Source organism: Antechinus flavipes, chromosome 4 (genome assembly GCF_016432865.1).
Source record: "Antechinus flavipes isolate AdamAnt ecotype Samford, QLD, Australia chromosome 4, AdamAnt_v2, whole genome shotgun sequence".
Classification (NCBI taxonomy): Eukaryota; Metazoa; Chordata; class Mammalia; order Dasyuromorphia; family Dasyuridae; genus Antechinus; species Antechinus flavipes.
The window spans coordinates 319,434,069-319,448,193 of NC_067401.1; the positions used below are offsets into that span (position 1 = coordinate 319,434,069).

General features: G+C 34.7%; 1 non-coding gene across 1 annotated transcript; it reads left to right on the forward strand.

Moving 5' to 3' along the window:
* The first annotated feature begins 9,214 nt into the window (after nucleotides 1-9,214).
* On the forward strand, nucleotides 9,215-9,378 carry LOC127563681 (U1 spliceosomal RNA). Its single transcript, XR_007954118.1, has one exon. It is a non-coding gene; the product is annotated as a U1 spliceosomal RNA (small nuclear RNA).
* The last annotated feature ends 4,747 nt before the right edge of the window (nucleotides 9,379-14,125 follow it).

A 14,125-nucleotide genomic window follows, 5' to 3' on the forward strand; every position in this document is an offset into this window, starting at 1 on the left:
CCATACAATTAGGCATCAGAGGGAAAAAAATGTGGACAATGATCATAATCAAATAAATGTCACTGCTGATATGCAAATTTGCTATTCACTATATCATTACATTATATTACAATTATAAGTATTATAACTCTCTGAAGTCCTAAAACTGCTTCTCAATTTACTTTTTTTTTTAATTCTTGCAATGATGAAGAAAGGGATAGGAGATATGTTGAGCTATACTTATCATAAATGGATATATGTCCCAATAGAAAAAGCAGTGGATTAAGAGTCGAAAATTATTAGTTTGAATCCTGTTTCAGTCATTTGAGTGACATTAAACAAGTCATTTAACATATCTGAGTTTCACTTTCCTCCTCTGTAAAATGGAAGCTGATCTCTACAGTCTCAGATCTATGATCCTTTTTAATAGGTGACTATAAAAACTGATTTTTCTATTTACAATGTTGTTCTAAGTATGGTAGCTATAGACTCTGACTCTCATGCTTAATCTTTCCATTAATCTTGTCTAATAGTATATAATTATGAACAAAGAAATTCAATAGTCTAACAACTATTTGATTTTTCTTATTTTAATGAGACTCAATCAAAAAGTCTAACTATAAAGATATCATTACTATTGAAAATACCACATAATTGGAAATTTATATTTGAACAGGACTTTTACCTAGTAGTATTAATTTCCCTTAATCTAATCAAGTTTTCTAAAGAGCAAAAGTACCTGTATTAGTGCCCAGAGTCTGAACTCTCTGACATGTCCTGGTACCATGAAAACATTTTAGAAATAATAAGAATAAACATATAGATTCTTAAATGGCTAACCTTGCATAAAAATGATAAAACTAATGGTTTATCAATAGCATTTTCTTTCTTACATCTCAGCTTAAAATCTATGACCCTATGGACCTTCTGGCTTTCATACTTACAGGAAACTTTTTTTCAGAAAAAGATTCCTGTTTGATCTTATTTTTAACATTCTAATTTACCAATGTCATAAACTACAGAATAGGTAGGAGGGAAGGAAGGTAGAGAGAGAAGCAAGAGGTGGAAGAGAAGGGGAAAAGGAAAAGAAAAGGGAAGGAGGAAGGAAAGGTTTTTGCATTGCATTTTATTGAGAATAGGATCCAAATCCAAACCTTCCAACTGCAAGCAGAAAATTATTTCCCCTACATTATGGTACTTCTTCCCTGTATCTATCTAGCTTTCTGCTTTTGTCCTCAAGTAATTCATGTATCTTGTAGCTATGTTTATCTTTTCTCTGTAGGGCTAAGTTCTCTGTCCTTTACAATGTAAAGATTAGCTAATCTGGAGAATGTCAATCTTTGGGAGGTCACAGGCAAGTAACTATGATTAATGTTTAAAATACAAGGTAAATATAAACAGATATTTTTTTCAAATGGGAGCAGGTGGGAATCTCCCATAACAGTTCATGTTAGGACACCAAAATCTCAGTTTTAATGTCTTACAGTAAAAAATCCAGATGTACTGGAATCAGACAGCTATGTGGCATATGGGCAACAAGGACACTGAGGCTTCTGTTTTCCATTAATTCATGCATTCATTTATCTATTCATGAAAGAAATATTAACTGTTTGTTGTGTGGAGGAAAAGATAGTGTCCGAAAAGTTGGATAGATTGCAATTTTTTTAATTATTTCATTTAGAATGCACACTAGAAGCATTTATTTAGGGCTGCTGCCCAATGAACTCTCTCTTTTTCTCAAAACAAAAATGTTCTGTGACATAAATCACAATCTTCTCACATAGGTTCTTAACCTAGGATCTATGAGCTTGGTTTTTAAAAATACTATGATAATTGTTATAATAAAAATATTTTTATGTTTAATATAATTGTTTCCTCTGTAATCCTTGGTATTTATTTTTATGCATTTAAAAGTATTATTCCACAAAGGGGCCTATAGTTTTTACCAGACTGCCAAAGTGGTAAATAATCCACAAAAACACTTTCTTTAATATATCATTTTAACAATTGAATGGAGGATCATAGAATTATCTCTTTGTTCTCAGAAGTCATCTTTCCAACCCCTTATCTCAGCCAGATGAGGAAACTGAGTTTCAGAACATTTAAATGGCTGGTCTCAAATCACAGAGGTAATATGTCAGAGGCAGGATTTGAAGTCAGATTCTTTTGCTTTGGAGCCAATATTCTTTTCACTGGGTTAGAGAGGAAGTCAGTCAACAAACATTTATTAAACACCTACTATGTGTATAAATATTTTGCATTCTCATAGTGTTGGAGATTCAAAGAAAGGCCAAAAAAGTCACTCTTTCAATGAACTCAAAGTCTAAAGAGGGAGACCCTGTTTAAAAAAACAAACAAACAAACAAACAAACAAAAAAACCTGTGTGCAAACAAGATATATACAAGATAAACTGGAGACAAATCAATAGATTAGATTTTCTTAAAGAAAGACACACCTATACCCACAAGTCTTAGATATACTTCTCAGCTCATTCTCAAGAAGGTAGAGGATTGGCCCCCAGCAGGCACTTCTTTTGTAGGTCAATGAGCCTTCAGCCTGGCACCTTTCAAAGACTAGATTTACTCTGAAGGAAAAACAAAACAAAGCAAAAACAAACAAAAAACCTTACTGACGCAAATGCTCACCATTAAGTCTATTTATTTAAAACATGGATGGCAAAAGGGCAAACAAAATAGATATTGTTAACAATAAAATGAAACAAACATTTGGCCCCATTTTTTTTTCTTCATTCCAGAGTAAAATCATTCAGAAGTTGTTTGGCTGAGTTGAAGTTGAATTCTTGTCCCACCCTTGAAAAGCCTGAAAAGATTTCAGAGTGCTACAGACTAGAAGTATATCACTTTTTAATCATCACTCAAGCAATAGGTGAGCGACAAGTTGAAAGGTCCCCTAAAAAAAGTACATTTATTTTACATATTATACAACCAGGCCCAAGAGCTCTTTTTCAGAATTTCTCCTTGGGGGTTCAGATTCTAAGCCACAAGGAGGGACATGACATGATGAACTTGCAGAAGACAATGACAGGAACTTGATGGAGTTACTCAAATACTTGCTAACTGGTCAAGTCTTAAGGTAAAGCTTAACTTTTCCAGACATCTGTCAGAAGATTACATCTCTGTCTTTTTATAAGATTTTTTTTTCTTCATCCTTCTCACACAAAATAAGTTCAAAGACCACCCCATTAGGGAGATTATTTCTGGCTAAAGTTTAGCCCATCACATGTGATCAGATTGCTGGTCTCAGCTCTGAAATAGCCCTCTCCTTTCCAATTTCAGTGACATTCTACAACACACTGATCTATTGTTTTCTACTGAGAAATGTACATTATGCAAACCTATTCCCTTAAAAGATATATAATTAAATATACATTTCTAGTCAGCATTTTGTTCTAGCTACAATGGCTCCATGAAAGGATTTTTCCCTCTACCTTTATTATCTGAATAATCTCTATTAATTTGTCCTGGAACCCAAAGGTCATCCTGATTTCACTTCTCCGGGATATATTTTAGCTTTTCTTTGTGTTCTATATTCAACTGAAAAGTTTTAGACAACAAGATGACAGTGACTAAAACCCTGTGATGTTGGGCAAGTCACTTAGCCTCTGTCTCAATTTCCTTAGCTACAAAATGGGCATAATAATGGTGCCTACATCCCAGAGCTGTTATAAAAATCAAAAGAGATAATATTTGTAAAGTACTTAGCACAGTACCTATCGCTTTGCAAGCTCTTGATAAATATATTTTTTTTCCTTCTGTCCTGTCTGCCTTAGTTTCTTAATTTGTAATATTGTATAATAAAAACACCTACTTCAGGGATGTGAGGATAAAAGAAGATAACATTTGTAAAATACTTTGCAAAATTAAAGCAATATATGGCTATTAATTGTTGTTATTCAACCTCCTTCTTTCTTTTTAAGAGGTATTATAGAAGGGTTTGGTTTAGCTGACTTGTGACATTCCTTCCAAATCTAAAACTCAGTACTTCTATTTGGACTGCTGTCTTTTCATCCCATCTTTTCAAAATTATCTTCAGAAAGCCTTCCATTTTAATTTTTATTTAATTCATTCTTTGCTTATATGTTCTGATATGAATGTGACAAAACAGTGTGAGTCTCAAGCTCCAGGACTTGGCAGCCAAGAATTACTCAGTCAATGCCCTTGTGATGAAAGACTGTTGATCTCCAGTGGGGAACCAAAGTTGAACAAAGATATGAAGCCATTCTGCCTAATCTGCTGGATTTTCTCTGTCATATATTGAGTATTTTCTCTATCAGTTAATACTAATAATTTTCTAATTAAGCTGAGCTAGAAGAGATCTCTCTTTCAATTTAAAAAAAAAAAAACCTACTGTAGTAAACTTAACAGCAACAGGTCTCTGGGTCCCCAATTTAGTATATAATGTTATATTATATATATATATATGTGTGTGTGTGTGTGTGTGTGTGTGTGTGTGTGTGTATGTGTGTGTTTACATATGTATTATATATACATAGAGAGACAGAAAAGGAGACAGAAGAAATAAACAAAGGGAGAGATGGAGAAAAACATAAACAGAGAGAGACAGAGGCAGAAAGAACTCTTAATTTATGATCCTAGAACCTATGATCCTAAGTTCATACCCAGAAAATGAATCCCCACTATAACATAGACTTCATGGTCATTCAGCTTCTCCTTGAAGACCTCCATTAGGGTGGGAGAAGAACCCAAAAATCTCTTTCAATCTTCTTTACCCTTAGATAATCAATTCTACTCTGGGATAGTTCTAATTGTAAGAAATTCTTTTCCTGTTGCCAAATCTAAATTTGCCTCTTAACAATATTTCTAGATAGTAGTCATTTCTGCCCTCTGGAAACAAAAATAAGAAATTATAATTTCTCTTTCACTTGACAATCATTAAAATACTTAAAGAAAGTTATAGCAACTGCTTTGAGGAAAAGGAAAGTTCAATTAGGCGATGGAAGGGATATCGTAAAGTTGATGTTTCTACTTCTAAAACCTCTCTAGTGAGAAACAGGATCATACCTCTAAAGATGTAATGGACCTTGCAGGCCATTGAGTCAAACAGTCTCTTTTCACTGAAGTCCAGAGACCTTAGAACCCAGGACCAAAGAGGTCAACTTGCCCAAGTTCACTTATGTAGTAAATAGTCTTTCAGCTTGAAGGCTAGGGCTTTTTCTATGCTGTCACACAGTATCTATTTTTTTGTTTTGTTTTACTGTATGTGCTCAAGATCATAATTTTCCCATAACTTTCTGGGTTTTCATTCTACTTTAAATGAAATTCTCCTCAATCCCAACTCTACTCCCTTCTACCTTATTCTTAACTTAGAAAATTCAGCATTCAGTCTTGTATATTTGGAGTTCTGGGGGCATTATTAAAAGCTTCTACGTTGTGCCAACACAAGGAATTAAATGCTTGCCCTTTCTTAACATCAGGCCAGATGTTTACTGACATAATTTCAAAATTATGTTGGTAGAAAGCTCTTTTGCACACAACCCAAAGCTTAATAATTAATAGCTCTATAATCCAGTGACTTCAGCACTTGGGCAAACCCAAGTTAATGGGTCAACTATAACCCTGCCCATTCCCAACTAACTTACTTCCCTATCATTTCGGAGGTGTTGCCAAAGTCAGGGTCCATCGGCCAGTATAAGATAGGGCAAAAAGGGAACAAAGTAGCTTCAGAAATAGATAATGCACCTCATGTAGAAAAACTCAATAACAACTACTCGCTAAAAAAACAATAAATAAAAAGGGGTGGCAGAGAAATGCAGAATGTCGAAAGCATAAATGATGAGGACAAAAAGTTTAAAAAACTAAATGTGTATAGTTTTATTTTATGCAGTTTAGCTATCATCTCCTTTCAACATGACAAAGCAGGAGGAAGTTTTATCTAATAAGAATTTAGAAACAATTAAGAAGCCTTATCAAGGCCTATATTTTCATGATAGCATGAGCAAATTTCTTCTCTTTGGTACTTTTCAATGTTAAAGAGGGAAATTTTAAAATACTAAACAATTATATAATAAAATAGTCTGGGTATACTCAGGCACTGTCCTGGATCCCTGGTGCCCAAATGAGGATCTTTTGTTTTGGCTTCAAAAGTCTCTCCATAATGAGGGTAATGTTTTTATTGCCCCATTAATGTGGCCTTTGTGAGAGGCATAAATGCTAGAGACTTGGAGTGAGGAAGAACCAGGTATAAATCTTCATCTAAGAACATGCCCATGAGGAAGTTATTGTATCTCTCTGAACCTTTCTTCTTTGTAAAATGTGAATGTTACCTACTAAACAGAGCTGTTATGAGGATCAAAACAAAAAATAATGTACATAAAATACTTTTCAAACCTTAAAGTATTACGTGAATATCAGGTATTATTAGGGGTTTGGTGCTGATGCTGTCTTAGAGATAAGGTGGGAGTTACTTGACTTGTCCTGAGTACTTGAAGCTTCTTTCATGCCAAACTGAAAATGATTGATGACTGAAAGTTGATGATAGATAGCTAGTTTATACCCTGATCTACAGCCTCGAAAGTCCAGTATTAGAGGCAGGAGGGAAAGAATAGTTGGAAAATGAAACACAAGAGTTTGATTATTACGAGGTTTCCAAGATTGAAATCAAGCTATATAAACACAAAGCTTCAGATTATCTGGACCATTGATTACATAAAATTTGAATATGAGTTGTGTGATTTTTCAAAGGTTTTCATATATATTATTCTCATCTGAACTTCATGACTTTTTATGAGGATAACAAAATCAGGTTTATTAATCATAATAAAAAGTGGCAGAAACAGAAATCAGTGTGAAAGGAAGAGTCCGAAATGGCTACTCTGACCTTATGGAAAGAAGTCTGGAAGACAGTGGATGGAGTGTTGAACTTGAAATTATGCAGTTGATGGAATGTTGAACTTGAAATTATGAAAATCTGCATTCAGACTGCTCACCTATCACTTGCCAGTTGTGTGAACAAGAGTAAACCATTTAAATACATTTAGCTTAGTTTTGAATTTACATCATGGTATTGTTATGAGGCTCAGATAAAATTTATTTAAAATGTTTTGCAAACTTTAAAAACTATGTAAATATCTATTATTATAACAATGATTATTAGTAGTGATAGTAGTAGAAGTGTTCTTATGATTTCCTTTGGTGGAAATCCTACCCATTGTTACATTTGAAAAAGTAGCAACTTAAAAATGTGAAAAAATCTATCTCCCTTATCCTCCTCTCTGTTCCACCTATGCAACAAACAAATCTGACATATAGTAAAGAAGAATTATCCTGCCCCCAAAAAAGTTAAATAGAAATATGGAACCAATACAAACTTTTTAACAAGTCTGTAGAACTTTTAAAAGAGCAAAGTCTAAAACCAGGTCCAGGTATCTTCTCTTCTTAGAAGAGATCATTCTCCCTGCAAGGATGAATACTGGATAGATGTTTTTCCCTTGAGATATTTCACATTTTCTTTTTTTTCATTCTTTTGACTTTGTCTTATTGTGTGTTATTGTCTCATGAAGTCATTAGCTTCTGCTTGCCCAATTTTAATTTTTAAGGAATTATTTCCTCATTGAACTTTTGTACCTCTCTTTTTCCATTTGGCCTATTCTGCTTTTAAAGAAGTTCTGTTCTGTAGTGAATTTTTGTGCCTCTTTTACCAATAAGTCAATTTTACTTTTGAAAGTGTATTTTCTTCTGTGTTTTTTGGTGCCTTTTTTATCAAGCACTAATTTTCTTTCCATAAGTTTCTTGCATAATTCTCTTTCATTTCTTTTTCTATTTTTTCCCTCTACCACCACTCTTATTACTTCTTTTAACTCAGGAATTTCTAGTCCCCTTAGATTTAATAAGTATCTTTTTTTGAGGCTTTATTAGTAACCATTTTTACATTGTTGTCTTCTTTTAAGTGTCTTCCCTACCATTGAGTAGTTTTTTGTATTCAAGTTCTTTTGTTGTTATTATTGTTTGCTCATTTTCCTATTTTTTACTTTGAACTTTATGTTGGAAAGGCACTGTATCAAGCTTCAGGTTTTTTATTGCTGCTGTTTTCAAAGATAGTTCTGAAGGTCTACAAGTTTCCATTGCTTCCAAGGTGGTGTTATTGTAGGAGAGATGTGTATTCTCATAAACTGGTGTGCGCTGGTCTTTAAGCACTTGCAGCACAAGTGCTAGAACCCCTGTTGGCCCTAGAACTGTGACCAGGGCCCTTGCTCTTTTGTGACTAAATCACCAAGTTTTCTTCTTCGCCCTGGAACTACAACCCAGAACCTCTTATGGGCAATAGAGTCACCAATTAGGTTCAGCTGCACCCAGTGCAAGCAAAGCATCTCATATAGTCTCTCTAACCAGTGACTAAACCCCTTATTGTCTCTGAGTTGAGAGCTCCTGAAGCTGCTACTGATGAGGTTAGTGGCAGTGATAGTTGTTAAAATCCCCTTATAATAGGTACACAGGTTCTTCATGAAAGAATTCATGAAACCCGAAATATTAATTAGCAAAAATGAAAGTTTATTGTTGGATAGAAAGCTAGTTCTGCTAAGAGACTGACTTCTTTAGTGGCAAAGTCCTATTAGGGAAATGGAGGCTGACACTGAGAAGAGAATGCCTTCTCAGTGGGCAGGGTCCTAAAAAGCTGCTTTGGACCTTCTGCAAGGAGTGAGTTTAGAAACTGCCCTTTAAAAAGAGAAAAGGAAGCCAAGGTTCCCAGGCCCAGATGCTTTTCAGTATCTGACCCAGATCTCCTATTGGAATTAACAACACTTCGAAGGGGTGCTTTTTGACCAAGATTTTTAATTGAATCAAAGGTTCTGGCATCCCCAAAAGATAACATCTGGGGGAAGACTCCAAAAGGGATCATAGATCAGGATGGAACACAGTGTCAGAGTGATAATCTTAAAGGGAACAATTTCAGTAAAGGGAACAGTTTCCCTTCCCCTTCAATAATACTATTGTGACCATTTGTAAGGCCTAGCACTGGTGTTCTTGCTGCACTCCAGGCATGCTCACCCTGATGTTACAAACCTCTTTTGTGAACTTCCTAAGTTGGTGGGTTTGAAAAAATCTCTCTGACCTTTTGTTTTTTCTGATGTGCCAAAATTTGACTTGAGATATTAAAATTGTTTGAAGGGCAATGTTGGAAGATTTTATCTGGATTTCATCCTACTGGACATTACCATCTTGGCTTATAAACTCTTTTAAAAAAAATATTTTGAGAATACTTACCTGGCAGGAGTGATTCCATGATCATGACAATGTTTTCCTCAGGGCAAGGCTTTTTCATTGCATTCCAGATGGATTGACCCCTGAGATTTCCTCAAATGCGGGAAACTCAACTGCATAATTTGTAATACTGAGGGACTGCGTTACTGCTCTCCCCTGTTTCTGATATTCAAAGAAAAAAATATATTTTAAGAAATGCATTTCAATATAATTATTTTTCTTTATAATTCTACATATCTTATTTTGTCTATTTGCTAGATTCCCCTGGAATTAGCCTGCTGTCAAGCAGTATAAGTTTTTCTTGCTTCTGCCTCTTTGCTAAACTTCTTTGGAACTTTAGTCTGCTGTCAATAAGCATAATAAATCTTTGCTCCTTAACTTGGAGACAAACTGAGAATTCTTTGTCAAACCAATGACATCAACTAGGAGAATGTTAATCTTATTAGGTATCCTTCTCCTCAACAATCCCCCCTCCCCCCAAAAAGCAAGAAAAATATACTTCAATTTGTCTTTTACATGTTTATCATTATTACAACATTGTTGTTACTGTGCACAATGATATCCCAGTTCTACTCCACTTTAGATCAGTTCATATAGATCTTGCCATGTTTTCTTTTTCCTGAAACGACTACCCTCATCATTCTTATTGCACAATAGTAATTCACAATTATATGACACAACTTGTTCATCTACTTCCTAATTGATCACCATTCTCTCAATTTCCAATTCTTTGACAACACAATAAAGAGCTAATATATTCTCTGTGTGTATGTCCTTTTCCTTTTTCTTTGATCTTTTTGGGGTACAGACCTAACAGTGACATTACTAGATCAAGGAGTTTTATAGTCCTTTGGGCATAGTTCCAGTCTGTTCTCCAAAATATTCTATCAACTCCTCCAGCATTTATCATTTTTGATAGGTGTGAGGTAGTAACTTAGAGTTGTTTTAATTTGCCTTACTAGTGATGATCTATAGAATGTTTATATGACTATAGATAGCTTTGATTTATTCTTCTAAAAACTGCCTGTTTATATCCTTTCACCGTTAATCAATTTGGGAATATCTTATTGTTTATAAATTTTATTTGGCTCTCTAGATTTTTGAGAAATTAGGCCTTTATCAGAAAAAACTGTCTCATTTTTTTCATATTATTTCATTGTCTATTGTACCTCTTAGCAAAATGTAGTTTCCATGATTACCTCTCTTAATTAGCTCTAATTTTGCTTTTGCTCTCTCTGAGCTAATAATTGCTAGCCCTGTTCTATTCACTTCAGCTGAAACATAATAGTCTCTCCTCCAGCCTTTCATTTCAGCTCTGTTTGCTTCTTTCTGTCCCAAGTGCTCTTAAAATCATTTTTTTTTCTCTTTTGTAGCTCTGACCCCTCCCAAGATATCAAGGGGCTTACTGGCTAAATTTCTTTCTTAAGAACCAGGCCTTAAACCAAAACCAATCTGATTCTAATTGGCCACCAACAATTCCTGAGCCAAGACCATTTAGTCATTATTTAGGTCCTGATTGACTTATTTTGAATGTAAATAAGTCATTTTTGTTTTGGTCAGAAACCTTAAGGGTCTTCCCCTTCCAGTTTCATTCTTTCATTTACTTATTTATTATTATTACTTTTTTATTTAGATTTTTTGGATTACTTCAATTGCTACCCAGCCTTAATCACTGAATGGGTGAAGCCCCAGTCAAACTGTGACCTATTGAAAACCTTAGCTTAAAAAGGCCAAGGTCTCTCATTTCATCCAGGTCCATCTAGATTGGGACCAATTCTGATCAATTTATACTATTTATTCCATTTAAATTTAATTTTTTTAAAATTGTCATCCTGATCTATATCTGATCATTGGACCCAGATGGCTCTGGAGGGGAAAATGAGGCAGGTGACTTTGCACAGCTGATCTACTTCACTTGTATGTCATGGTATCACCTCCCTGATGTCATGGTCCTCTTCAAGAATAAAAGACAATCAACAACTTCTGTGTCTCTTGTACACAGCATATGGTTGTATTCTGGTTTTCAATACATCCTGCCAAATGCTTCTGTTCTATAGATTACCTCATCCCATTCCCGTTCATAGATATGATCATTAACTGTGCATTTCCCTGTATTTCATTTTCCTGTATTTGTCCTTCTCTCTTTTTATCCTGTCCCTCTTCAAAAGTCTATCTTATTTCCAATCTACCCTCTCTCTTATACTCCCTACCCCCATATCTCTTATTCCTTTCCTTTCTATCTCCCAACTGAGTGTGTGTGTGTATATATATATATATATATATATTATTCTTTCTTTGAATGAATTCTAGTGAGAGATTCAAGCATTGCCTGCCCCTCAGTCTCCTCAATTCTTCCTTCACAAAATTTGCCTCACTTTAGCTCTTCTTTCCCTCTTTTCTCAGTGCATCATTGTTTTACCCCTTCATTTTTTAAAAATCATCACAATATAATCAACTCACACCCATCACTTTTGTCTATGCAGACTTCTTCTAATTTTCCTAATAAAGTTCTTGGGAATCACATGTATCATCTTTCCATACAGGAATATAAATGGTTTAATTCTATTGAGAACCATGATTATTCTTTTCTATTAACCTTTTTATGCTTCTCTTGAATCTTCTGTTTGAATGTCAAAATTTCTCTTTAACTCTAGTCTTCTCATCAGGAATGCTTAGCAGGGCTCTATTTCATTAAATATTCATTTTTCCCTTGAAGAATTATATTCAGTTTTTCTTGATAGATTATTTTTGGTTGTAATCCTACTTCTTTTGCCTCCAAAAGGTCACATTCCAAATCCTCTGCTTCTTTAACATGGAAGTTAAAGATCCTGACTATGATTGAATTGTTTTTGAATTTTTTTTCTCAATGCTTGCAATATTTTTACCTTGACCTCAGAGCTCTAGAATTTGGCCATAATATTCCTAGGAATCTTCATTTTGTGATCTCTTTTAGGAGGTGATTGGCGAATTCTTTCAATTTCTATTTTATTCTCAGGATCTAAATTTTAAGGTCTAAGGGTAGTTTTCCTTTATAGTTTCTTGAAATATGATGTCTAAACCCTTTTTTTATCATGACTTTCAGGTAGTCAAAAAATTCTTAAATTCTCTCTCCTCAATCTATTTTTCAGGCCAATTGTTTTTCCCTTGAGATATTTCACATTTTCTTTTTTTTCATTCTTTTGACTTTGTCTTATTGTGTGTTATTGTCTCATGAAGTCATTAGCTTCTGCTTGCCCAATTTTAATTTTTAAGGAATTATTTCCTCATTGAACTTTTGTACCTCTCTTTTTCCATTTGGCCTATTCTGCTTTTAAAGAAGTTCTGTTCTGTAGTGAATTTTTGTGCCTCTTTTACCAATAAGTCAATTTTACTTTTGAAAGTGTATTTTCTTCTGTGTTTTTTGGTGCCTTTTTTATCAAGCACTAATTTTCTTTCCATAAGTTTCTTGCATAATTCTCTTTCATTTCTTTTTCTATTTTTTCCCTCTACCACCACTCTTATTACTTCTTTTAACTCAGGAATTTCTAGTCCCCTTAGATTTAATAAGTATCTTTTTTTGAGGCTTTATTAGTAACCATTTTTACATTGTTGTCTTCTTTTAAGTGTCTTCCCTACCATTGAGTAGTTTTTTGTATTCAAGTTCTTTTGTTGTTATTATTGTTTGCTCATTTTCCTATTTTTTACTTTGAACTTTATGTTGGAAAGGCACTGTATCAAGCTTAAGATTTTTTATTGCTGCTGTTTTCAAAGATAGTTCTGAAGGTCTACAAGTTTCCATTGCTTCCAAGGTGGTGTTATTGTAGGAGAGATGTGTATTCTCATAAACTGGTGTGTGCGCTGGTCTTTAAGCACTTGCAGCACAAGTGCTAGAACCCCTGTTGGCCCTAGAACTGTGACCAGGGCCCTTGCTCTTTTGTGACTAAATCACCAAGTTTTCTTCTTCGCCCTGGAACTACAACCCAGAACCTCTTATGGGCAATAGAGTCACCAATTAGGTTCAGCTGCACCCAGTGCAAGCAAAGCATCTCATATAGTCTCTCTAACCAGTGACTAAACCCCTGATTGTCTCTGAGTTGAGAGCTCCTGAAGCTGCTACTGATGAGGTTAGTGGCAGTGATAGTTGTTAAAATCCCCTTATGATAGGTACACAGGTTCTTCATGAAAGAATTCATGAAACCCGAAATATTAATTAGCAAAAATGAAAGTTTATTGTTGGATAGAAAGCTAGTTCTGCTAAGAGACTGACTTCTTTAGTGGCAAAGTCCTATTAGGGAAATGGAGGCTGACACTGAGAAGAGAATGCCTTCTCAGTGGGCAGGGTCCTAAAAAGCTACTTTGGACCTTCTGCAAGGTTTAGAAACTGCCCTTTAAAAAGAGAAAAGGAAGCCAAGGTTCCCAGGCCCAGATGCTTTTCAGTATCCGACCCAGATCTCCTATTGGAATTAACAACACTTCGAAGGGGTGCTTTTTGACCAAGATTTTTAATTGAATCAAAGGTTCTGGCATCCCCAAAAGATAACATCTGGGGGAAGACTCCAAAAGGGATCATAGATCAGGATGGAACACAGTGTCAGAGTGATAATCTTAAAGGGAACAATTTCAGTAAAGGGAACAATTTCCCTTCCCCTTCAATAATACTATTGTGACCATTTGTAAGGCCTAGCACTGGTGTTCTTGCTGCACTCCAGGCATGCTCACCCTGATGTTACAAACCTCTTTTGTGAACTTCCTAAGTTGGTGGGTTTGAAAAAATCTCTCTGACCTTTTGTTTTTTCTGATGTGCCAAAATTTGACTTGAGATATTAAAATTGTTTGAAGGGCAATGTTGGAAGATTTTATCTGGATTTCATCCTACTGGACATTACCATCTTGGCTTATAAACTCTTTAAAAAAATATATTTTGAGA